We start from the raw sequence: 27,425 nt of genomic DNA, 5'->3' as shown, positions 1-27,425 counted from the left end.
AAAGGACAGGCAAGGGGGATTTATTGAGCTAAAAAGGTCTGCAGTTTGCAAACCCTATGTCTGATAAGGGCTAACGGACACACAGGGAACTCCAACAACTCAACAGCGAGAGAAATAAACCAACTGAAAAATAAGCAAAGACCCTAAACAGACTGTTCTCAAAAGAAGACATACAAATGGTCAACAGATAGATATGAAAAAAATGTTTATCATCACTAATAATCAGGGACATGCAGAGAAAAATCACAGTGAGATATCACCTCACACGTTGGCTTGGCTGCTATCAAAAAGACAAAACATATTGGTGGGGTGTGGCTGGGCAGGAGCTCTTGTGTGCAGTTTGGTGAATGTAAATCAATATAACCATTATTGACAATGGTATGGGGGTTCCTCAGAACACTAGAGGTAGAATTGCCATAGGACCCAACAATCCCTCTTTTGGTTATACGTTTATTCACAATAGCTAAGATAGGGAAGCAATCTGAGTGTCCATCAACAGATCAAGAAAACATAGTGAATAAAGATACACAGTTGAAACCTGTTGCCTGTGACATGGATGAATGTAAAGACACTATGCTGAATGAAATCAGCCAGACCAAAGACAAATACTGCATGGTCTCATTTATTTGAGGACTCTAAAGAGTTGAACTCACATAAGTAGAGAGTAGAGGCCGGAGCTGGGCAGTGGGTGCGGACAGGGAGAAGGTAAATTCTGACCAAGGGAACAAGGTGGCCTAAGGCTGTAGTGGTCTACTGCACAGAGAGTGACTGTAACAAACAGAAACACACTGTGTATTTCAAATTGTTAAAAGAGTAGGTCTAAAACATTTTTACCACGATAAAATAAGTATGTGGGGTGACAGATATATTAATTGGTCTGATTTAATCAGTCCACACTGTAAATATGTGTCAAAGCATTACATTGTTCCCTATAAATACACATAATTATATTTGTTAATTAAAAGTAAAAATGATCTTTAAAAGTATACAAAACAAGGGCCCACAACTGATCTGTGACACTGGACTGTGAGGAAATCCTCATTGCAAAGCAGGGGACACCAGGTAGTTCTGCTGGGGCTATGACGTCCATCCATGTGGGAAAGACTTGAAGGCTGACTCCTGCTTTACATGTCAAAACCCAGTTCTAGGGGGATGCTTGATGCCAAGGTGACAGATAAAATAGTAACACTCCACAAAAGGACACTGGAAGACATTTGTAACACGACACTCTTCCCTCAAAGAGCAAGCACTGAGCAACTCCAGAGAGGTGGGAGAGGCTGAAGCCCACAGGCGTGCTCCTCTTGAGAAGAATGCAAAACTACTTTTTAAAAACACTGGTATTTTTTAAAATCAATGCTCCATGTAATTCTGGTATTTTTTTCCCCCAAGAACTTAAAAATAACCATTATAGTACTTGATGTTCTAGAATAATCCCAGCCAGATTCAGTTGAGTCTGTCTGCTAAGCCCTGGCTGGCAGCTTCAAGAACCTGTGCTTCTTGCTGTGATGGGGAGGGGCACTTGAGGATGGGGTAAGAGGGAAAAGAATTAAAAATGGTGTCTGTTCCTTAGGTTGACCTGAAAACAAAGTAGTTTTCTTAAAGTACTTGGTAGGACTTGAGGCATGAACAGTGATGTTTCTGGAACAGGGGACAGATTTCAACACCGTGATGGTGGATGCCCTCTCCCACTTCAGCTAGACATCCAGCATGACCAGATCACAAGGGTCTGGGCCATTTGGTAAGCGAAGGGGCTGGAGGCTGTGTGGCTTCGGAGGAAGCCTTCTCCTGGCCGGCAGGGTCACAGTGGAATATGAAAGGACAATGTTGGATGGGGTGTGCCTTTGCCCTGCCATGATGGGGACAGTGCTGAGAACAGAAATTTTGGATTATTTTTTTAATTTTTATGTGGTGCTTAGGATCGAACCCAGTGCCTCATGCATGGTAGGTGAGCACTCTACCTCTGAGCCACAACCCAGCCCCCTTTTGGATTATTGACAGAAATTTAACTTCATTTGTATCCAGAGGCTGGTGGGACCGTGAGACATCTGGAGTACTTGATATCAACATGGTTTTCATGGCCCTTTATTTTAAACTAAAGAAAGGGAATTGGATCATAATATAGAACACCTTTCCTTGTTTTACATGATGAGGAAATGGAATACTGTAAGTCAGTCTGTTTTCTAGATAACCAAAATGGTCTTTTAGATTTGGAATGTTGTAATCTTTCTAATGGAGGAGTGAGGTAAGAGGGGAATGAATTAAAAATGGTGTCTGTTCCTTAGGTTTTTTTATTTAATTTTTTAATTTTTATGGAGGGTCTACCAAAATACACTGTGTGCTGTTTCACTAACTTCATTAGTAAAGGGGAAACATGATTTTGATCATTCCTGGTGGGTCTCCAGGGACCTGAGGCCAGCCTGGCAGCCCCGCTGGATGGTCCTGGATTACCACCTGGAGCCACGCCCTGGCTTTGGCCCTTTTACTCTCTTCCATGGTTGTGAATACATTCTTCTTACTTCTCTTAGGGAGGTGGTTCCTTGGCGTCTACATTACCCTCATCACACTTTTAATTGCACATTTTATCTGCTTTGGATTTAGTAATCATGTGACTCTTGTGAAAATCCTAATTAAAAAAAAAAACAGTATAACAAGCAAACAAAAAAATCCAGGGGTTTAGCTTTTTAATTTATTTTTTTTTTGGGGGGTGGTGCTGGGGATTGAACCCAAGGCTTTGTACATGTAAGGCAAGCACTCTACCAACTGAGCTATATCCCCAGCCAGGATTTTAACTTTTGGCAGAGAGTTGGTAGGGTTTGCCTAGGAGTGAAGTGCAAATTTTTAAGTTTTTTTTTTTTTTTAATCTACCTGGAAGTATTTAAACTCAAGTTTTGGCTGGGCGTAGTGGTACACAACTATAATCCCAGCAACTCAGGAGTCTGAGGCAGGAGGTTTGAAAGTTTGAGGTCACCCTTAACAACTTAGCAAGACCCTATCTCAAAATAATAAATAAAAAAGGATCAGGGATGTAGCCCAGGGTAAAGTGCCCCTGGGTTCAATCCCCAGTACAAACAACATCAATAACAGCAACAAAACTTAACTTTTGGTCTTGGCTGTACCTCAGATAGAAGCTACTGGATGGGGGACTTCAGAGACACAGTTTTTGGTATACATATAATTGGGATGCTATGAAGAGGGGAAGAGATGGTTGGATCTATACACATCACTCCCATCAACATTAGCCTATTCATTTTACAGAAATTGTAGTTAATATTCTGAATTAATTAGATTGTATAATCAGTTTCAAAAGCATAATGCGGTGGTGTATAAAATTTAATAATGCATAAAACTTGTTATGGAAATTTAAAGTTTTAGGGCCTAGATGGAATTCAAACATGAATTTTGTATGAAGAAATGAAACAAAATAGTTTTGTTAGAATAATTTGCTTTATTACAAAGGAAAATGTCTACAGCATCATTTAAATACTGTATCATTCATCACATGCAATACTTCCCAGCAAGCTAATTTGAGGAGGACTCCAGGCTCAATAAATACCCAAAGGGTATATCACCGCCACCCCCCTCCTCCTGCCTTCCTTTGGAAGATCAGCAGCAAAACCAGATTTCCTAAAATAAACATTATCATATTCAGAGAAGACTGGAAATCATGAATGATGTGAGCAACTTCCCTAGGCTATGACAGGAAGCCTGCATATGTAATCTTTGTTGCGAATAAACATCTTCAATTTCTAGTATTATATCATCCAATTCCAGGAAAACATTATCATAATATGAAATAGATGAGAAAGTAAATAGCAATCAGAACTCTCTGGCAATGACAAGGACTGGACTTTCCCTCTTCTACGTTGGGGCAGCTGCCTGCGGGAGGCGAGCTAATGCAAGTGGTACTGCATTGAGATTTCAGTCCTAGCGACTCAGGCAAGTTACCGATTCTCTGAACTTCAGTCCCTCAGACCACCATGCACTGAAATGATCCTTCTGGCCCAAGGATGGCTAAAAGTGAAGTGAAAGTGTTACATTTACCACCTCCTCCCGCTATATTCCCTCTACTAACACCTGCTGGTCCTTCTTCTAGCCATGACGCTTTTCTTGTGCATTTTCTTTGTGAGGGGACCGTCAGCCACCCGATCAGAAAGCTAGTGGTGGTCCAAGGGTTCTGTTTACTAGCTCTCATCTACTCCTCACCTGCACTGGTGTAAGTTAGGAGTCAAAGGCACCTGCTCTGAGCTCCCCTGACAGCATGTACTTCGTTCATAGGATGTACTTCATCCATCCTGGTGACTACCAATAGACTACAATGGTCTTGGGGAGAGGTCTTGTAGTTTTTCTCTCTGGAAATGATATCTCTGGAAAGAGAAGAACAAAAGCCCATAACTAGCCCGCTGCTACTTTTGGTTGGTGCTGCTGGTCCCTCTCCCACAAGCACTGCAATCCCATTTGTCAGAATAGGCAGAGTTCCCCCTTTTGTGTGTTCAACTCTGTCAAAGGGGAATCAGAGTTCCCCTGTCCTCCTGGAAGTGTCAAAGGAGACCTTGTGGACAGGCTGAAATCTATCAGGTGTGCCTCAGTACAGGAACCATCTAGCACGTCCTGACGAAGTACCACAAAACAGAGGTGCCTGTTTTGTCTTGTCACAACACAGAAGGTGCTACCTATTTTTAATATCATCCCTGCAACTAGAGCTACTTCTCCATAGGACTCCACAGATGAAGGCTTATGGGGCTCTGAGCTGGTAGTTTAGCCTCAGGACAGACATGAAGCTCGAATCCTAGTCACCTATTTTTTTAAGAGACCAAAATGGACTCAGAGGCATGGTCAAGTTGGCAGCACCAGGATCACCTGGAGCAGTTTTTCTCCCAGTACATTCCTCTGGTCTTCAAGAGCACACACTTTCCATTTCTTTCCCTATCAGATATGTCCAGACATGGCTGGACACTAGTGGTACACACAGTTCAGGCTCAATCTGGACACACTGATTTGATTATAATGATAGGGGATGGGTACCATGGTTAGTTTGTAGTTTTGGTGAAGTAATAACAGTAGGTATAATTTCTTTTGTATTATAAACTTCTATGCTTGTGATTTTACTGATCTCTCTTCATAATGGGCAATTTTTATTTTATATTTTTCTAGGTAGGTTGTTATTTTCATATAATTCATAATTGTTAGAGTTTCTTGATGCTTCAGTTTTTTGTTACAATGCATTTTTATTCCTTTTTGCCTTTAATTGTTTCTTTTCTGACAATAATATTACTGAACTAGCTTTCTTTTAAAAATTTTATATATATATATATATACACACACACACACTCTTTTAGTTGTAGGTGGACACAATACCTTTATTTTATTTATTTATATGTGGTGGTGAGGATCAAACCCAGGGCCTCACACATGCTAGACAAGCGCTCTACCACAGACCACAACCCCAGCCCCTGAAATAGCTTTCTTATAAAGGAAATCATTGATGTTTTCTTCTAGAAGTTTTACTTTTATTTTTCATTTTTAAACCACTGGGAACTAATCCTGATCTAGATTTTAGGTACGAAACCAATTTTAAAATTGGATAAATTGCTTTAATATGAATTGAATATAATTTACTATTTATTAGTATTTAATTTTAATAAAATATTTACTATGTGATATTAACATTTACACACATTACTTTGAAATATATATTGTTATCCCTGCATACATACATATGTTTTGAACTCTCTCTCATTTGCTGTTTCCTAGTTCTGTGGTCACCTCCATTCTACCTCCCAGATCTCAGGATGGAGGTTAGGGGCTCGGGGAGGTGGTTTCACACACTTGCTGTTGCAAGGCTGTGTCTCTGTCCTCCTGCTTGTTCTCCTCTCAACTTCCTGTGAAGCTGCAGCCCCAGGCAGCACTTAGGCAGAGGCTTTACTCAGCCTCTATTTACAAAGGCTCTTGGGAGTATGCAGTGACACCAGTCACTGTCACAGTGCACCAGGCTATGTTTATAAATACGCCTGTCCACCAAGAGATAACTGGTTGAGTAAACCATGCTGGACACAGGGAATCACACAGAGCCACAGAAAAAGAATGATAAAGATCTCCATGTCTGGATGAGGAGGAATCTCTTGCAGGTACCGTTAAGTGAAAACACAAGATACAAAGCAGTGTGTAAGTTGCACTAGCTTTTTAAGAAAGGAGCAAAAGGAGAGTCTATATGTAGATATACATGTATTTTTCTTATTTTGCAAGGAAAAAAAAGTTGCAAGGAGAGGTGTTGGAAGGATACATAACAAGCTAATAAAAAGAATTTCCCAAAGAGGAGAGGAAGTGGGGAACATGAAACATGAAACTTCTCTGTACCATAAAATGTTGCAGTTCTGATTTTTATGTAAGACATATCTATTAAGGGGCTGGGATGTAGCTCAGTAGTAGAGTGATTGCCTAGCATATAGAAGGCCCTAGGTTCAACCCCCAGCATCACTACAAAAAAAAATGAATCTATTAAAATTACAAAAGACGCGTGTGATGCATGTGTGTGTGAAAGAGAAAGAGATGGGGCAGTGACTGGCATCTTTGCGTTCCTTAGTAGCACACCACCTGCTCTGAGCTGCAGAGTAGCAGCCCCAAAGCAACAGACCTGTGCATGGTTTGCACTGGTGTGTTCTGCCTAGCTTGTGGAAATTATTATTTCAGACTTCTTCTTTTTAGTTTTCTCTTTATCTATTTTGCCCATCATTGCTGTGTATTTGAAGCAGAGGACTATATGGATGTGTGAACCTGTCCTAATGGAAATCACCATTTTAACCTAAATATTGAAAAGCCTTTAAATATCTCTTTTCCTGCATTAAAAAAACAACAACAAAAAAAACACCAGTACACTAAGAATTATTAAACATTTCCCAGTTGATAGAAAATGTTAGAAGGATATTTCTAAATCTTCTCAGAATAAAATACAATATTTCATAGAATTAAAAATATCACTGGTTATAAGTTCTTCTATTATTTTATTTACTATTAAAAATACTGCCAAATAGACTATGACAATTACCTTCTTGTACAACACATGTTGATTTCAGATATCAAAATATGAGAAAAGTGCATCTTACAGTAAATAAAATATAGGATTATAGATGCTGCTTGAAAGATTATAAGGTTGAATTAAATGTATATTGATTTTAGAATATTACAAAAATCCAAAGAAAATGTTGTGCCTAGAGCAATGCCAGGTACAGGTGTCTGATGCTTGTGGATAAATGGAGACTTTTACATGGCACTGGATGGTCACTATAATACAGATGGAAGAATGCAAGAAAGTCTGTTTTAAAAGAGATACTAAGCATAGACTATGTCCAGGACCTGTACTATAATATTAAAGAGATTTTTTAAAATAATGAGGTTAGAGCCCAGTCCTTGCATGGTTTATACCCTAGTAAGAGAGATAAATGTAGCATCATCTGACAATCAGAGAAGAGATAAGACCAATGCTGCAGATTTAGGAGTCACCTTCAGAGAGAGAAGCTGACAACAAATAAGCTTGTCTGTCCCATGAACAGAGGGGCAAGAACAGGTCCCTGGAGAGTACTATGTTAGATGGGAAGAAGAGGATCCAGTGAGGAAAATCAAGAAGTGGTTAGAGAGATAAGAGGAGAGACTGGAGAGCAATCTGTCATTGAGGACAGAGGCAGAGATGTCTTTAAGAAGGAAGGAACCATCAGCATTGTCAAATTGCTGAGATGGGCCAAGATGAAGAGTGAAGATGTCATCAGATCTGGCAGCTGGGAGGTCATCAGTGACTTCCAGTAAAGTAATTTCAGGAAAATGATTGGAGCAGTTGTCAGACTGTCGTGGGTTGATGAATAAATGCAGGGAGAGTTTATCTGGAAAAAGCTTATGAGGAAGGATAGGAAGCAGCAGGAGAGGAAGAGAAGAAATGGAATCAATAAATGCAGAGGAAAAAAGGGGCACCTCAACACCTGGAGACAAAGTGAAGGACTGAACATGCAGGTGCAGGAGGAAGGCAGGGTCGGAGGCAGCTGGGCAGGCACCAAGACAGGGAGCAGGGAGGAAAGGCAGTCTGGCTCAATCCCTAGCTCTGTCCCTTACTGTGTGAACCTAGGTAGGCTACTTAACCTTTGCCCTTCAGATGTTAAGAGAAGAACCCTCAGAAAGAAGATTCCAAAAACACTCCTATAGTAAATATGGTGCATTTCTAAGAGTTCTTCTTCTTATGATTTTAATGTAGGCTGATGACATAAGTCCAAAGCATGATTCTAGGAAAGACTCTTAGGAGGAAACAAAATTTCTAGTGCATGGCTTTATGACAGTTTGGCTTTTAAGAATATCTAGAGGTGAAATAGCAAATGGATTTCATGCTGCATGCCAATGCTGATGAGGTGCCAATGGCTGCCTGAAGCTCTGGTTGGAAAGAGTGATGTTTGAGCAAGATTCTAGGCTCAGCCCAAGGAAGGGTTATGGATTAAAGTTGGCCAGGGGCTTTGAAGGTATAGTAGCAAGAGCAGTGTCATGCATTTGCTGACCCTGAACTAGAGGAGAAAATGGCTATGTACCTATTCAGACAGTTCTCCATAAATGTTATTGAGCTTTCTGAGGAGTACTGAATTATAAAGATTCCCGTGTACATTCTCTGAGAAGTAGAAATATTTTACATTGTCCATTAAGGATACAACACAAATTGCAGCACTTAGGTAAAGTAGGTTTGACATCCTTTTATGAACGTTAAGACATGCGACCAGTACACATTCATTAATAGACAGCTTGTCTACCTGCTTAAGAACTATGGAAAGCTGGGTGCAGTGGCGCATGCCTGTAATCCCAGCAGCTCAGGAAGCTGAGACAGGAGGATTGCGAGTTCAAAGCCAGCCTCAGCAACAGCGAGGCACTAAATAACTCAGTGAGACCTCATCTCTAAATAAAATACAAAAAAAAAAAAAAAAAAAAAAATAGGGCTGGGGATGTGGCTCAGTGATTGAGTGCAGGAGTTCTATCCCTGGTATCAAAACAAACAAATAAAGTGGAAATATCTGAGATATGTCCAAATCTTCCTTGGAAAAATTTCTGGGTTCACTTTACATTCACAAAAAGGAGATTGAGGTCCCAATACTTCATATCTAAAAAAATGGTCATGACCATTTTATTTTGAAAACTTGTAAAATTTACTTTCTTTAATGATGTATAGCATAAGCATCTTCAAGCAATGAAATTTCTTGGGTGAATCTTCCCATACAGAAATTTATTTTCCCTTCCCTCTCTCTCTGTCTCACAAACAAATACACACACACACATTTTTAAAAACAGCGATACCAAAACATGGTAAAGCAAAGCCTTTCTGGCTGCAGAGGAGGCAGAAGGCTTTTCACGTAAGCCAACCCTGAATGCTTCATGGAACATGGCTTGAAAGCCTTTGCTGCAAAATTTAGTGGCTTCCCTAGGCCACTAAACAAATTGTTAAAGTAGAATGTTAATTTTTCTGATCAGGTGAACTGTTGAGGATGTTCATAAAAAATGGTAGTATTTGTCCCCTGAGGCAATGACAATCATTGAAATACATTTCCTGGAGTCTCTAACAAAAGCATGTGGCAGCACTGAGTGAAGTTCAGTACAAGGAGGCTACCAGTTCCAATCCCAAGCTTCTCCTGAACCTGTGAAGACCCCATCTGCTTGCTGTTCCTAACATGGTATGAAGCTGGCATCTTGAAGATAGTACTGCATACAAAAATGATGCCCAAATTTTGATCTTTGTATCTTCATTCTACACAGCAGGAAAGGGGGAAAAAAAAACAAAACAAAACAAATTTGCTTCTTTTAGGAGATCTCCTGGAAAACCCACCCAATAATATAATAGCCAAAAATTAACACAAGGCCATATCTAGCTGCAAGGGAGCCTTGCATGATGCCCATTGGTAAGACAGAGTGAATCGTTCACAATGATACAGGAATGTCTAGGCAGAATTGACCACCCCTCTTCATTTTGCATGTGTTATGTGTATTCACTTTATGTGTATCACAGTCAAGATGCAGAACTGCACTACCTGCCAAAACCTCTCTTGTGCCTATTCCTTACATTTACACCTTTCCCTGTCACTACCCACTGGCAACCACTGGTCTGTATTCCTTCATTATAGTTTTGCTATTTCATTGACATCATATATGGAATCAGATTATGTAACCTTTTGAGACTGGTTTCTTTCACTCAATATAATGGCTTTGAGATTCATTTAGCTTGTTGAATATACAAACAGGTTATTCCTGTTTGTTGTTGAACAGTATCCCATGGTACAAATGTACCAGTTTTATTCATTCATCTTTGAAGGACATTTGGACTATTTCTGATTTTTGGCAATTATAAGAGTTGCTATTTGTGTGCATTTTTGTGTGAATGTTAAGTTCTCATTCATGAATACATATTTATTTTGCGCTTACACACAGGACGTTAGTGTATTTTCTCCCCACTGTGAACTAAATACACCTCCAGATTTTGCCTGATCCATAGCAAACAGTGTAGTACCATGGTTAAGAGTACTGTTCCTTGCCTATGTTTAAATTTCCACTCTGTTATTTAATAGTGATATAACATTAACATAAAAATGGTAATTTTTAATCATATCACCTGAGGCAATGATTATCATTGAAATACATTTCCTGGAATCTTTTTAAAATGCATGTTGCAGCACCAAGAGTTCAGTTCAGTACAAGGAGGCTACCAGTTCCAATCCCAAGTTTCTCCTCAGCCTGTGAAGACTGTTACTTGACATCTCTATCCCTCAATTCCCCCCTCCTGGAAAACTGGGAGGAGCAGAGTTCCTGTCTTCCAGAGAGTGTTGACAACCCTATGCTTGCTGAGGTCAAGGCAGTGTTCCAACATTTTCCTATCCTTACTACCTAGTAAAGTTCATGGCAGAATATAAGACGCTCCTAAAGTTTTTGTAGATTACAAGACTTCAGCAGTTTTAAAAATCCTTATATAACTGTTTAAGTACTATTATGTCTTCGTTTGTGAGCACCTAAGCAGCCCAGGAGTTTCTCTAGGCAGTTTGAAACATTTTTTCATTAAGATAAACATGAAACATCGACGTAACTATTTTAAACATTTTTCCTCACAGAAAATTTTCCTTAAAATTCACTCCATTACGATTTCCTTTTATGGAAATGAAACAGTAAAGACTGAAGAGCACATTCACTAGCTTCAGTGCCTTTCTGATGTCACATTAATTTACTTTTTGAATCAAAGAGGTGCAACTAAGATTAAATAGAAGCTATGGACTTAAATAAGGGCATCCGAGTTCTCGGAGGGGATTTCAGGTTCGCTGCCCTGAGGAAGGGCTCTGTACTTGTGTGGACACGGCCGCTGACCCTGAGCAGGCCCCCGGTCTGGTCTCAGGACTCCTCTGGCCTGGTTCCCAACAGCCGGCGGTCCCACCGCTTGGCTTCCTAACAGCCGGCGGTCCCACCGCTTGGCTTCCGCGCTCCTGCGCGTCCCCTCGGGCTGAACCACCAGGACCAGTTTCAACCCACAGAGTGGCCGTCAGGGGCAGGGCCCTGGGCTCCAGCGTCAGCAGCTGAACCCGGTGCGCGGCTGGCGGTGGAGACCGTAGTCACCCCTGCAGGACACTTCAGGGCGGGCTTCTTACCACGAACGACTTTTCTCATTACTCTTGAGAGAGACTTGAAAAACCCGGGGAGTTTATATATAAGAAGTCATAAGACAATCGGCCCGAGCCCGAGCGCAGGGCTACCGGCCTCGCAGTCCCGACTCTTCAGGAAGCAAGGGCTACGCCGGAGACCGCCCACTGGGCTGCCCACTACGCGAGGCGAGGCCAAGTCCACGGCTCTGGTCAGGCCGTCCCGTCGCGCCAAGGGGCAGGCGACCCGCCCGGGAGGCCGCGGGGAAGTGCGGCGGGGGCCCGGGGCCCGAGCGGACGCGGGAGGCGAAGCGGCCGGCAGGTGCCTCTGCCCGCGGCGGGCGCTTCCGCCTACCTGCCCGCGGGGCCGGAAGTCACCTAGCGGGCCCGCGGCCCCGGCTTTGTTAGCGCGTCAACCGCGCGGAAAGCGACCGCTGGGCTTCCTGCCCGCCTCTCATAGCGCCGCCGGGGAAGGCGGAGCGAGGCGGGAGAACCGTAAGAAGATACCGGCGCTCTACACTACACTTTTCCCTGGGGCCGCGCTTCAGGAGGGCTGCAAGGGAAGAAGCGAATGCGCTAGCTGCTTCTCAGGCGCGTGGAGGAAGTCACGCATGCGTAGAGCGGTCGCCAAAATATGGAGCGCCAGGGTGACTGGCAGGTTGAGTGCGCTTTAGGGGTGGTGGAGGCCGTGGCAGCCTGGACGCGCGTGCGCAGAGCGCGCGAGAGGGTGGAGCTCCGCCAGGGGGCCGGCGGCGAGTAGTGCCGGCCTCGCGCGCCCCCTGGCGCGAGCCCGGGGAGCCGCGAGCGCGGGCGGGGCGAGGCGGCGCGGACGGGGGAGGGGCGCGGAGCGAGGGAGGGCTCATCGACCGGGCGATTTTGGTTAAAATATTCAAAATGGCGGACGGAGGAGCAGCGAGTCAAGATGAGAGTTCAGCGGCGGCGGCGGCAGCAGCAGGTAATCATTACGGCATTTTACATATTCATATTCATACTCGGCCCGGCTCCCGCGGCCCCCCCGCGACTTAGCATAATTTATTAGTACTCAGGATTATTATAATTAACGGCGGGGAGCTGGGGGGCCGGAGCGCGAGCCCCCGCCGGGCGCCGAGCGGAGGGCAGCGGCGGGCGCGGTGGCGGCGGGACCGGGCAGGGGCTGCGGCCCGCGCCCTCCGCCCTCCGCCCGCCGGCCGCTCCCCACTCCCCGCGCCGGGCGGGCCGGGCCGCCCGGAGGACAATGCGGGCGGGCGCTCCCGGGGTTCGCGGGCGCGGGCGCGGGCGGCGGGGGCGTGGAGGGCGCGGGCGGCGGGCACAATGCCGCGGGCGGCGGACCGGGCGGCGGACCGGGCGGCGGGGCCGGAGTGCCCAGCTCGGGGTCCGCGTGCGGGTTCCGGCCCGGCCCGGCCTCGGCGGGAGCGTCGCCAGGCCGCGCGGCCCGGGGACGCGGGTGGCGGGGCGCCCACGCTGCCTGGGGGGCGCGGGCCGGTGCGGGGCGCGGAGCGGGGCGCGGGCCCGGTGCGGAGGCCTCCGCGCCCGCCGCCGCCAGCCGCGCTCATTTGAATAATGTCTAATTCGGGGAGGTTTATATTATTGAAATGGCCGCCCGGCTTTCCCCGCCTCTCATGTTTAGTAATTCAGACCTTTAATAACAGCCACTCACAGCCCAACGCCGTGTTTATATTCTCCCTTCGCCCATGTGCTCGTGCGGTTCGATATGGCTCTCGCTCCGCGGCAGCCCACGGGCTCCGAGCAGCCGGCCGCGCGGGCCTCGCGCCCGCCCGCCCCCCGCGCCCCGCGCCCGCCCGCCCCGCGGGCCTGCGGAGCCCCGGCCGCCGCCGCCTGCGTCTCACCCTCAGGGGCCGCGGGGACGGGCCCCCGCCGGGCCTCGGACTCGGCCGGGAGCGTGGACCCAGCGCCGGCCCCTGCGAGCGGGGGAGCCCGGCGCCCCCGAGGTCCCGGCGCTCAGCTCCCGGAGCCGGCGGTCGCGCTCCCGTGCCCGCCGGGCGCTGAGCCCCGCGAGGCCGACGCCCGCTCGGCGCTCGTCCCCCGCAGGTCGGCGGGCACGGAGCCGGGGAGTGCCGCGGCGGGGAGCGCGTCTGCCGCCCTGAGCGACCCCCCTCTCCGCACGCCCGCCCCGCGGCGTCAAGTTGTCAGAGAATGTCAGGTTTACGTGATTGAGGACAGTCGGCCCGCGAAGGGCAGGTCCACTCTTCCTGTTCACAGGAAACGGTGGTCGTGATTGTTGGTCTTTCCCGGGCAACGTCGTGTGTGCGTGCGTGTGTGCGTGTATGTTGTGTTGGTTCTTAAGGTGAGTGTTCAGGGAATGGTATTCAACACCAAACCCTCCATCACAGTAGGTCATGAAGTGTGGTAGCCAGATACTTTGTGGGACAGTAGTCTTCAGTTTAACTTGTAACAAAATCTTAAGATTTGATCGACTAAAGGATTAAAAGCAAGCTAACTTAAAATAACTCGTGCTCTCCATCCCGCCCCCCCTTCCAGTAGTAGGCCCTGAATGATCAGGGGAGGAAATAACTAGTTTTCTGGAGAATATTCAGGTGAATGACCGCCTTAGAGACCTGAAGCAGGAGGTCTGATGAACAAAAAGCAGTAATATGGTTTTATGCCTTAAATAGCATATGTTTTGCACCCGATTCCCAAGATGTGGTCAGACTGATGATGTCATTGGACAGAGGACAAGGTGCAGTTACTTTGATTTATTGTCCTGAGGTGAAGTGTAGCAATGAAGCCTCCTCATAGGGAAACCATTTATCTTGGGATAGTTTCCTTTATAGCTGCAATTTAACCACTACTGAGGCTGTAGATATTTTATCCAGGATGATAAAATACACATTGCATTTTACAAATTTCAGGTAACACATTAAGTTTCCTTGTTAAGATATTTTTAATGTAGAAAAAGGATGGGTGTTGTTAACTAGCCTTATACTGTGATTAGCTTTCCATGCTATAGTAAAAATTCATTTCTTCTCAAGAGAAGAGCATGGATTTTAAATAAGGATAATTATAAAAGTGATTCATATACATGCTTATTTTAGATGGGTTTGTTGTGCTTCCTCAAATTTTTATAAGAAGCTGTGTTTCTTAATCAGAGTAATGTCCAGATTTATGGAGGTGCCATTTATTTTAGAGCCTATTTGAATGCATTGAGCTGAATTCAAGGAAATGAGAGCAGTATATTGTTTTAGGTTGAAGTTAGTGTTTAAAATAAGGTGGACTACCTACAGGAAAGTAGGTGCTTTAAAATTTTTAAAAACGTAATTAGAATTATTTTTGAATTTCTCTTAATTAGTCTGGATAAATTTGGGCCTTTTGTTTTGATTGATGACTTTTTAAATAGTTCTATTGCAAGGTAATGGTTCCACTTTATGATTTTTGATGTATTAGTAGATTCTCAGGCATTTTTCATCATGTTTTTAACTAGTGTGTCTTATGGTAATGACTAAAACTGCTGTGGGAATGTGATCAAATTGCTGTGCTTTATTCCTCACCCTGCTTGTGGGCCAAGTGTGGTAGGGTATTTTGGTTGCTGGTGAACACTTCCGAGCTCCTGCATGGCTGCCTGTCTTCTTTTACAGGCATCTAGAGTGCGGCTCACCAGAAAGCCCACCCGTGATTCTTTGTCAGCTTGCCCCCCTTGTTAATTGTAATGGTGCAAATCTTGAGCATTTGTATGACAGCTGATCAAATGTAGTTAATTTCTAAAGGACTGTTCTGCTTCCAAGCTATTAAAAGTACTTTTTAACCTCTTTCCCCAAAATAACTTTTTAAATTTCTTTCATTTTGTCATAGTCAAAAACACCAGTTGTCAGGGAAAACACAAACTGTGGCTGTTACTTAGGTGTAAATGATGTTGCGTTCAGTCACAGTTTTAATTTGTTATTCTCTGCATCAGTGTATAGCAAAGAGCAGAAGAAGTAAAATGTACTCATTACTGCCTAGGTTGAAGTAATTGTTAATATGTCACTCATCTGGTTAGTGGCTTTTGGAATAATTTCAGGGTTCAGAGTGTCAAATTACTCTCATCAAGCCTCCAAAGATATTTAAGAGAACCTTGAATATCTTAGGTTGGTAGTTCTAAAATGATAAAACTAGATTTTTAAATTTTTTAAATAAGTTTTTTGTTGTTAAAAAAAGAAGTAGTTGAAATGTTTCTTGAATCTGTATTGCTTGATTTTGAATCTAGTTGTGTGTGTTTTAAAATTGACCACTCACTTTCATGAAGAGTTGTTTTTATAGTTGGAAGACTATAGATGTGATATGGCGATCACCTTACTATTTTTTTTTCTTTTTTTTATATTGAAAACCAACAGCCCTACGTTTTGCATTTTAGTCTTCTTTTAAGCACTACTAAAAATAATGGTGTGCAACTGCCGTAACTTGCGTTTACACATCAGTGCTGGTTCAGTGACATGGTTTTGTTGATAAGTAAAAAGATGTGTTTCTCCTAAAGGAGGTGCTGCTTTTAGAATTATTCAGATAATTATTGTTTATAGAACAAAACAGGTCATGGACAAAACCTGCCCCTTCCTGGTCACCATGTTCTTGTTTTCCATATCTTCTTCAATGCCAAATGCCTGAGCAGGCATTTATTCCTTCAAGGAAATCTAATCTTAGGGTTAGTGTTAAAAGTTGTGGATTTCATTCAGTAACACATCTACTTTGAGTTTTTGTATCCTTTGTGAATGGATCTTTCCCTTTTTGGGGGGAGACCCTTTGGGCCAGAATTTTGCTTAATTTTTGTCTTTGTTATGTTGCCTAAATAGTATAAATGTCTTTGGAGGTGCTTAAAAGAGTTGATAATTAAAGTTCACAAAGAATAGTAGATTCCTTATATATTTTTTTTTTTGAGAAAAGAAATATGCTGTTTATTATTCATCTGAGATATCAGGTGCACTTTTAAAAATTTAAACTCTCTAAACATCTCAATAGCATCTTACCAATTTGGTGGCAGCAAAAGAAACACTACCAAAGATAAATATTTTGAAAAACATTTACAAAAATACATTGCACAAAGTCCTATCTGCATCTTTAAAATTAAATTAATATTCAAATGTCTCCTCCCCAACTCCCAAATTTAGCTTTATATAGGAAATTTGATTTATGTATATAACCTATAATATAGGAAACATCTGTACACATTTCACCCAACCGAGCTGAACAGGAGTAGTTTCCTTATATCTCTCTTGCTGAATGTTTTTGCACATTGTTGTTATAATCTTTATGAATAAAGATGACTGAGTAACTGAAGTTTTAGATTGATTTTATTTTGTGCTGAAGTATTTCTGTGTTCTAGACTGACAATGAGCTCTTATACACTCTAGATCAGTAATAGCAATGGCAACAAAAATAGCGTGTGGAGCCATTGCCTGGCTTACTGATCTATTCACGGTGTAGAAGTTGGAATATGAAAATTTCCTTGAGTTTCACAAGTTGTGGCTTGAAGAAGCTCTTAATATGTAGTGTGTGTAGTTGACAAGGTTCTGTGTGTGTTACTGTAGGATGTTAATTCATTGAGTGATGATAGGATATCTTACAGAGCTTTTCTGCGGGGCCTTCCTCTATTTAAGCAGACAAAAGTTTTCAGTTTTGCTCAAATTTTGCTGACAGGACTAGTAATTGAGCAGAAGAAGAATCAGCAAACTAGTTTTGCTTGTCTTTTGAAGTTCTGTCCAGGAAACTGGATATTTAGAGAGGATACATTATATTAATTGAAAAAAAAAAATGTGAAAAGTAAAAAAAAAACTTAATATGAGTGTTTGTGTCAGCTTTATATAGCCTGCAGTACTGAAAATCATATCAAGTACAGTTTAATTTGTCACATAATTCATAATTCTCTGTAACTTTATTGTGTCTTAGGTTAGAACTGTAGAAATAGTGTATAAAATTAAATGAATGAAATAACAAATTATGGTAGGGTTTATTTTTCCCCCTAGTGAGCATTATCTGTGCAATAGAAAATGTAAACTGGAATGGCTGGGAAGGAAATGTGTTACATGTTTTCAGACTCATTTGCTTTAACATGTGATGTGGTCTAAGTATTGGAGTTGTACTGATGGCTGTGTGCATGCACTGAAAAAGTGACTTGGGTGTCTTCATGTTTAGTGCAGTTATTTTAATGGTCTGCTTAATGAAAAAAAGTTGCTTCTTTTTGCTGATTTATACTGCAACAAGGTGTTATCTTTAAAAATAGATGTCTTAAATAATTTTTAGCTTAAAAAATGATCTGTTGTATATCTGGTCCTGTGTCTGTCATTTTGGGGATAACAAGTAAATATAAGACTGTGAAGAGATTGGTTTATTTATTTAAGCAAGGTAAATTTAACAACAATGTATATATTGCATATTAAAACATGTGGTAGTGAAAATCAGAGAAGAAATGGGGCATGTCCGAGTTGGAATCAACCAGAGCATCCGTAGTAGCCTGTTATGGCCTGAAGGCAGTGTAGATAGAATCTGTTGTAAAGCTTTGCTTCACCCAGGACGGTGTTCTTACCCTGGTATGGTAACTGACCTGCCGACCTGCCTTCATTGCTGAACTGTTCTAACAGATAAGAACACAGGACTTTGGGCTCGCTCCCACCTCCCTCCCTCTCCTCTCCTTTTTTCTTGTGTAGAGAGCCTAGTGTCTCCATGGAGCCACACAGGTGGGCCCTGCTGACTCTCCAGCCTCCATCCCTCCCTTTCCTACATTCCTGCTGCTCAGAGTGGCCTCATGTAGAAGGTGAGACTTGAGCTGAGCAAAATGAATTTAGAGGAGTGGGAAGAGGGAAGGTTGCTGCAGAGAGACTGTGCTCAGAGGCCAGCAGGTGCTGTCCCTGCAGGGGTGCTGGAGAGTCCTGAAATAAAGCCTGGGGAGATAGAAGTGGTGTGTTAGGGTTAACGAGGGGTCTCTGGGAGCCACATGTGGGTTACAAGTGCTGCTAGGGATGCAGACATCATGGAACAGCGACAGGACCACTGACACTCTGTGAGGGCTGTGAGGAGACTGTCCAATTAAGTGACTTGGAAGAACAGCGTTTGGTCATAGGAACTGTTTTATTTTTGACCACTGGGTTTGTTTTTAGTCTTGTAGACACAGATTTGTCTAATTGACTTTGTTTCTTTTTCAAATCAAATACAGTATTTAGGCCAAAATTTTCACCTGAAAGGAAGCTAATCCACATGCAGTTGTGGTATGCATTTTTCTTAGTCTCATTCCCAGTTCCATTTTATGATCTTACATTTGTTTTGTATTTCTTTTATTGCTTCCATCAGTAAACTCTTGTTATTTTGTGTTTTATTGGGGCTAACTTACCTCTTTTCTGAGCAAGAGAACTATAAATAAAATTACCATAACTGTGACATAATGATAATGTCTGTATTTTTATAGTGCCCTAAAATTTATGACAGCACTCATTTTACATTACCTCAGTTAGACTTTTCAGGCAAGCATTATTATGCCCATTTTAGAGTGGAGTAAAATAATGTTCAGATTAAGTGACTTTCCCAAGATCTTATCCTGTAATAAGCACTAAGTATATTGGGAAGTAAGTAGCCAGGCTTTTGGACTAGCCGTTACCTGGGCTGTATGTTGGAGAGTGGAGGAAGGCAGGTTGGGGCATTTCTGTACAGAGCACTGAGTACTCTGCCCTGGTGGAAGAGTTTGCTTTCATTTGCTAGGCAGTAGGGAGAGTTGAAGTCTTTTGTTTTTGTTCTGGACGATGCTGCGACCAAAGCGCTTATTTTAAAGTATTTAACAGCTAGTTAGAGACAAAGAAAATATTAAAGTTTTGAGCTTTGGTTATCCAGAGAAGAATAGTGCTGTGAACAGATAGTTGTAAGGAAGTTGGGAAAGGGTGCTTTTTGGGGAGCAAGGTAGGAATTTCGTTTTAAATGTGTTGCTTGAGACCTGATTGGATGGATCTTACTTAGGTTTTAAGTTCCTTGTGAAAATTGAAAATTTTTTAGTAAATTAAATGTGATAAGCATATGAGTACTAGCTAGGGAGATATGTGTTCATGCTGCTGCTGCTGTGTGAACTGAGCATTTTAATAGTTCTAGACGTCTTATTTTGACTCTGGTATTGACTTCTACAGTTATTTCCCCCAATAATAAGGTGGTCACAATACCAGTGTAGAAGGGATGCTGTGGGGAGTAGCCAACTGATGGCAGAAGCATTTTTAAAGTACCATAATAGTTCTTCTTACATGAGCACAAGAGTAAAATTAACAGTTTTATTACTTGTGCTGCTGTAGAGGAGAAGCTTAGAGGCTGATGGAGCTTATACATTTCTGCTTGCAGCCAGCAGCCTGGGGAAAGGGGTGCACCCTCTTAGTGCTTTTCTGAAAACTGTGCAGTGTAAGCATTGCTTTGAAACAAATACAGACTCATCCTTGAGTTCAGGCTTTTCCTGCATTCTTAACCTTTTACTGCTTCCCTTTCGGAACACAGCTCAATGATTCTGCTAAGGAAATCCCATCACAGACCCACCTCAAACACAGCATTTCTTTGATCAGGTTTTATTCTTAGAAGATTCCCTAAAACTTCCAAGACCTGCTTCAGGAGGGTGACTGTGTATTATTTTGAGGTTTTCTTGGGTCTTCCTTCCTATGCTCCTCCAAGCTTGTCCCAATTTGAGACCTGTGACATGGCAGTATACCCACGTTTTGGCCTGGCTGTAATGTTTGGGGGCTCTGCTGTAATGTTTGGGATGTTCTGAGAATCTTTACTTGCACTGACCGCCGTCCACCTTCCTGTGGAATGCTGGGTGTGAAAAGGGCACTGGGATTTGAGAGACCTGGGTTCTGTATCATTAATTAGTTGCATAGCTTTGGGACATTACTCTATGGATTTTAAAAAAAATTGCATTTGTAAATTAAGGAGCTTGTCATGCTATTTATTTATTTGTTTATTTTATTTTTGGTGGTGCAGGGGATGAACCCAGGGCTTGCTTGCTGCCACTGAACTACATCCCCAGCCCCAGTATCAGACTTCAAGAAAAAGTAGAGCTTTTTTGATTGAAGTCCACGGTAGGAGCAGGGGCAGTGTCCTTTCTGCACTTTTACATAGTAGCCCTGCCCTTCACAAGATCCTGAGGATTCCTGTAGAGCAGGGTTTGAAAATTTTCTTATTTATCTTTTTTTGTGGGGGAGATGGTACCAGGGATTGAACTCAGGGGCACTCAACCACTAAGCCACATCCCCATCCTTTTTTTGTATTTTATTTAGAGATAGGGTCTCACTGAGTTGCTTAGCACCTTGCTTTTGCTGAGGCTGACTTTGAACTCATGATCCTCCTGACTCAGCCTCCCGAGCTACTGGGATTACAGGTGTACACCACCGGGCCCAGCTTTATTGTTTATCTTAAGGTACCTATTTATCCACATTCTATCTCTGCAAATAGCCAATTTTTTCAAGCCTGGCTCCTGTCCTAACTCTGAATTTACTTCATTTGTGTTCATTTAGATAATTCAGTATTTCATTATACACAGCCTTATTTTCTTCTCTGGTCAATTATATAAGTAAATCTTGTCTCAAGAACCTTGAGGGCAGAAACCTGCTTCTAGAGACAGAATAGGCATTTAGCACATAATGCTTGATTGATTAAATTAGTGGTTTTCAATCTTTGTCAGGATAAGAATCACCCTTGGAACTTTTTCAGCATACAACTTGTTTTTACCTGAGTGTATTAATAGAATAATGGTCTTCACACCCATATTCTATAAGGCTTCTCAGGTGAGTTGGTTGTATAAATGATTACTTGTCATATTTTAAGCATAGAATGCCTTGAACAGTAACTCAGTGGCAGACCACTTTCCTAGTACTCTCAGAGGGTCTGGGTTGGACCCCTCAGACCCCACCCACCCACCAACTCCATCGTGGAAGGCAGACTGAGAACTAGGGACCTGTTTCCTTTTCTGTTTTGAGCACTATCTAGTTTTCTGATCCTGAACAAATTGCTTACCTTTTCTGATCCATAGAATTTTTATTGATAATGCTGAGTTGGATTAGATAAGTAGATCTCATACATTTTTTCTTTCTAAAAATATTTATTTCTCTCTCCGTTGAAGCTATGGAATTGTACAAAAACATCTTTGGGATGAAAACCAGTAAGGACAACAGATATGGATGTCTGTGAGCGTCTTGGCTTTCACTTCGGTACCATTTAATGTGGAATATGATAAATTTGATGCTGTTTTAGCAATGCAGCCAAATTGTATGTGATGGGTAGATGAAAGGTGGGATTTAGATTTTAAGCTTGAAATGTCCTGTTAGAATGAGAATGAATAAGGGCATAGGCTTATCAAGACAGTAGTATTCCACGGGAGTATGAGCTAGGCGGTAATTACCCAGTTTGATATGGTTCTTCTGCTCTCATTTAGTTTAACAGAGCTGCTTTCACTCCTTGCCATGAACCCAGGCCTGGAGATAAGAGTAATGAATAATGCAGATATGTTTCTGCTCTCCCAAAGCTTGCAGCTGTTGGGGAAGTCACACTGACCCTGCTCGTGGTTTAGCCAATCAACTCTAGGAGGTCCAGAGTAGAATGCTCTGGGATCCCCAGGTAGGGACCCTAATCTGGACAGGAAGTTCTGGGAAAGGCTTGCTGAGGAGGTGCTGGTATCCTGAGCAAGAAATACTAGTAGGCGTATATGAGTCCAAGTCGGGAGTGGGAGGTGTGATTGAAAGCCCTGAGAAGGAGGTAAACACAATTTAGTGAAAATGCAGGACTTTCAGGGAAGTGAGTGAAGTTCAGCATAGTTGGTTCAGGAAGAGTGAGATTTACCTGAAAAGCTGAGCATGATTTTCAAATTACAAGGCTCTTTTCATGTTCTTTATACTTTTTTGTAACCAAATCAATAGTCAAAATTTGTGTCAAGAGATTCTGTACCTTCCAGCAAATGCATTATTTCTAGTGACAGTGGTAGTGATATTTACTACGTTTTTGTGCCAGCTAATGTACCACTTTATACGGATTCATAGTAATCACTGCAGCCCCATCTTTCCTGTGAAGGAGCTAAGGTTTAAAGAGGCTAAGTGGCCTACTTCAGCTCGGTGACCTGTCTTGGTAAGGGCAGTAGGCAGGGAAATTACCATGCTCTTGACCATTCTCTTCGTTAACTTCTGCTTCAGCTCAGATGAATGATGAAGAAATGTATCAGGTAGAGTGGGGGCTTGCAGAGTTTCTGCTATAGGATTTACATTTTTAAAATTTGTTCTTTTAGATATACATGCAGTAGAGTGTAAATTTGACATATTATACATACCTGGAGTATAACTTAATGTAATTAGGATCCTGTTCTTGTGGTTGAACATGATGTGGAGTTACACTGGTTGTGTATTCATAAATGAATATAGGAAAGTTATGTCCAATTCATTCTACTGTCTTTCCTATTCCCATTCACCCCTCCCTACCTTTCATTTCCCTTTGTTTAATCCGGTGAACTTCAATAAGATTTATTTATCTGCTTTTTTAAAATTTATTTTTTAGTTGTAGTTGGACACAATATCTTTATTTTATTTATTTATGTGGTGCTGAGGATAGAACCCAGGATCTCGCACATACTAGGCGAGCACTCTACCACTGAGCCACAACCCCAGCCCCTTTATCTACTTTTTTTGAGGTGATGCTCAGTGCTCTAGCACAGTTCTCAAGTCCAGATTGTGTGGTATAGAATCAGCTGTGCATCTTTATCTCTTGAAGTTTGGAGAAATGGACAGTTGATTTCCATATCTATTGTTTGCTTAGCTTTCAGACATTTGCTGTTAGGATGTAAATTAATTGTCCTGCTAACTCATAAATTCTGAACATTTGGATTTTTAGTAAGAATTATATATTAGGCTAAAACTAAATACAGATGTGAACATCCAGATACTTTTCTTTTAGGCCGTCATTTATACACATATATATTTGGTGATCCAATTAGTGAGATAGGAAATTAGGGCATAAATGGTTATAATAGCTGATCATCTTTAATAAACTTTATTTTATCTTTATGTGGTGCTGAGGATCGAATCCAGTGCCTCAAGTGTGCTAGGCGAGCATTTTACCACTGAGCCAGAACCCCAGCCCCAGTTACATGTCATTTTAACAAGTTTGAAATATTTTAATGTTTCTCAAATGGGTTGTGACATAAAATACAGTCAAATCATGCAAAAAAAAAAAAAAAAGTCGATATGTTTACTACTTTCCTATCTCCCCTCCCCATCAAATTGTAATTGATCATATAGTTTACAGGAGAAGAAGCGTGACTGTTGGTCATTGTTCCTGGGAAGCTGGCCATTTAGTAGTATTTGTTCTCAGTCATATACAGCCTGTTTAATTCCACCTGCCTTCCCCTGTTTAGTGATTATTCTTCTTGTCTCTGAACTTTTTCCTTTATACCTCCTCCTCGGAGTGCTGCTTCATGTGCTTGGCCAAGGAGAGTGCTGTTTGGGTAGACTGAAAGATACATGTACTCGATGCCAGTCAGTGTTGGTTAGAAAGGAATTGGTAAAAATCCTCTGATGTTGTGAGGGACCTCTTAAAATCATTGTAGTTTGAGGAGATAAATTAACAATTTTACGAGTGTTGCTGGAAGAAATCGTGGTATAATTTCAAGGGATGTAGACTAATTTGCTGGGTGCAGCTTTAAGGTTGACTTTCTCCTTTTTTCCCCTTATATTTCATTTGGTGGAATGTCTTCTTCTATTGGCACAAGGACGTTGGTTATTGAATTATTACTCGATCAGTAGCTGATCAAGTGAGAATCTTTTCCTAATTAGAAAAGCCCCATGAGGTTAGTAAAGGGGGAAGTTTTACCTTGTCTTATAAAACTTGGCGGTGTTGATGTTTCTGCAGGCTTTCTTTTTTTCAGGAACTCACCTGCATCTTTTACTTAACAGTTTTTCACAAACATCTTTCCATGTTTTGTTCTTGTCTTTTTTAATGATTGCACAGTATTCAGTTGTTTTGAACTGTCTGCCAGTCTGTTGACTTGATCCCTTTTACTGCACATTAGTTTTTTCCTTGCTGTGTTATAAATGCCCACGTACGATGTTTAGACATTGTTAAAGACAAATTCTCAGGAATGAAATTTCAAGACTAAAGAATTGCCAGAAGACAAAATTGTAACTAATTTAAAGATTGAATTGGTTTTTGTTTGCAATTTTAGAGTCAGGAAACATTCTTTAAAATAGAATGAGTCCTTCAATGACCTGAGCAGAGGAGCTTGATTTTATATGTAGGAAAGGACTTTAAAAGGCAGAAATAGGGAATGAAAAGCAGATTGGTTAGTATGAAGTTATTTTCCGCATAGGGTTAAAACAGGGGACTTCCTTTTCATGTTGGCTCAGATACTAAGGCTCCTTCTGGTTACTGTGCATCTCCTGTTTAATGGGAAATGGACTGTATCAGAGTTAGTATGAGAAACTACACACACTCACAATTGGTGTGGTCTGCAGGGCCCTCGTTCAGACAGGAGGCTAGTGCAACACACTGGCCTCCCGTGAGCTTTGTGTCACAGGACCATGCATTTAACACTTTTGTACATTTACCAGGCTTTGAGAGTGGCACCGACTAGTTATATATTTATAGTCCTTGACAGTGTCAGTGTCTCTAGTCTCCAGTGCTGTTAGTTGTCTGTCTTCTTATTGTTTCCTAAGTTGGTAGGCGACTACCGCACTACTTTGGTTTTCATGCTTTTGCTGTAGGTTGGACATCTCGTTACATTTTTATTTCTTTTTCTGTATATTTTTTGAATGTAGGACAGTGTTTTATTTTTCTCTTGTTGTACTGCACTGGTTCTGGCCCTTTCAGAATAGTTTTAGATTTCCCCAAAGTTAATGACTTCTTAAATATTCTTCTTCCATAAATACCTCTCCCTGCCCCACCTACTAATAATTTCTGTGCCTTTTTCAAGCAGCAACTTAGGCAGGAGGGTCGAGCTGGGGTCACTGCGCCCTTTGTCATCAATGTTCCTTGCAAGCCATTTGTTCTGGAGGGGTGGGATGTAGGGTCTGGTTAGGATGGGTCACTGGGCTCCTACACCCCACCGGAAAGTGTTCCTTCTAGGCGAGGAGAACTAGAGTGAACATAATGTTTCACTCTGCTTATTCAGAGATTTGGGAGGGAGGGGTGAAGGAAGAATGAAAGGATGGTTTCCATGGTCTAGTCAAGCCCATTTGTCCCCTGCAAGGCCAACTCTGGAGTCCCTTCAGTTCTGGGCCCACTGCAGTCTCACCTGGCAAGCTCCTGCTTCTCTGGGACTCGGGGGACAACCCCTTTAAGGAAGTGGAGAGGGAAGGTTTTAAGTGCTGAGTGGAGATGGCTCAGCAGTGATAATGTGTGAATTGTGGTTAGCTTACAGCAGGGACAGGGCTGGAAAGTTCCTTGGTGGTGGAGAGAGGTGACAGTGACCTTAAAGGAAAGAGATCCAGAGTCTGTGGAGAGAGAATAAAACCTACTCAGGCTGCCTGCCGAGGGGTGTTTGGGAAACTGAGGGGCAGGTTGTCTGCAGAGGCTTTTTCCTAATATTCCGTGGAGGGGCAGAGAGCTAAGAAACAGGTTACGGCCAGTCTGCTTTGTTTCCTTGGTTGGAACCCTTTTGGCCATTTTTATCAAGTAACTTTTGTGTTTTCTTTACCAAATGTCATTGTGTTGTTTCTGCCATTTTGAATGATGTCTGTGGAATAGTAAATGTTTATAAATATCATATGTAAGCTTGACTAAGTTTCCAGTCATTTTATACTACTGTTGGTCTAATTTCTATAAATAAAAAGTTATTTGATCTTTCCTTCCCTTTCTTTCCATAATTCTTCTTCCTCTATTTCCCTAATTGAGAGTTGACTTTTTTTTTTTTTTTTCAATCTATATACTGTATTCTGGAAAATCCCTACTTTCCCTTGACTTTGAATATGACTTTTTCCCCCCTGACCCCTTAATTAAATCTTTTCTTAGATATGTATTAAACATTATCCATTTATTTGTTCATTTTGTTTTTTCCTTGAAACTTAAGTTGGCTTATAGAAATTCATGAACTATAGCAACAAAGCAAAATAATATAAAATATAAAAATATTCAATAAGAAACCTAATATAAAAATCCAACATTTATTTCTAATGGAACAGATTTCTCTAGTAGATTTCATATCTAGTAGATGAAGCAGAAAAGGACACCTGGTGAATTTATGTTTATAAAATTTAAGAACTTTTGTTTTAAAGAAAATCAGCAATTTCTGACACTAAAATTAGAGGGAAATTTTATGAACAGTGTGATAAGCAGTAGTGGGATACTTTTATAAATAGTCAGATAAGCAGTAGTTTTGCTATGGATACCCGAACAGATTTCCTCGTGCCTTGCAGAGTGCCTTCAGGTGTCGGCAGGGAGGCAGTGGGGTACTGGTGAGGGCTGCTCAAACCTTCTGACTTAAAAGGAGAAAGGTTTGGAGTAATTAGGATGGAGACACTGCATATTCTTTAGGCATCTTCCATAAATACTTGCTTTGTTCACAGTACCAGGCAGTGTTGGCTAATAAGGAGTGTTTTTCAGAGTGAATGCTGGGTTACACTGAGTTCTGAATCGTGTGTATGTTGAAGGTAGAGACAAGATGACCAACGGGGAGATTCATTGTTCACGGAGGTGGCATCTCAAAGAGTGACACAGCATCTGCAGGCTCTTTGGCAGGCCTGGTCTCGGAAACTTGGTTTTATCAGCATAGTTTTGGGGACTCAAGTTCAAGGGAACTGACTCTTGCTAACCAGATACATGGTAGACAGAAACAATGCCTGTTGTGCTAATCCATTATGAGAAATGCCG

General features: G+C 42.1%; 1 protein-coding gene and 1 long non-coding RNA gene across 2 annotated transcripts in view; one reads left to right on the top strand and one right to left on the bottom strand.

Annotated features, from left to right (window-relative positions):
• Positions 1-9,115: 9,115 nt before the first annotated feature.
• On the bottom strand, positions 9,116-12,235 carry LOC114081324 (uncharacterized). The gene is made up of 2 exons (XR_011709276.1): positions 10,622-12,235; positions 9,116-9,763 (listed from the first exon to the last, which is right to left on the bottom strand). It is a non-coding gene; the product is annotated as an uncharacterized lncRNA (long non-coding RNA).
• A 302-nt stretch (positions 12,236-12,537) lies between these two features.
• Positions 12,538-27,425, top strand: part of Pou2f1 (POU class 2 homeobox 1) — a 151,833-nt gene continuing 136,945 nt past the window's right edge. The window contains exon 1 of the mRNA XM_071600359.1: positions 12,538-12,588. The gene's annotated coding sequence lies outside the window, so the exon portion shown is untranslated. The remainder of the gene's footprint in view (positions 12,589-27,425) is intronic.

Source organism: Marmota flaviventris, chromosome 12 (assembly GCF_047511675.1).
Source record: "Marmota flaviventris isolate mMarFla1 chromosome 12, mMarFla1.hap1, whole genome shotgun sequence".
Classification (NCBI taxonomy): domain Eukaryota; kingdom Metazoa; phylum Chordata; class Mammalia; order Rodentia; family Sciuridae; genus Marmota; species Marmota flaviventris.
The sequence above is the reverse complement of the archived record's forward strand: the minus strand, read 5'-3'. Positions and strand labels throughout refer to the sequence as shown.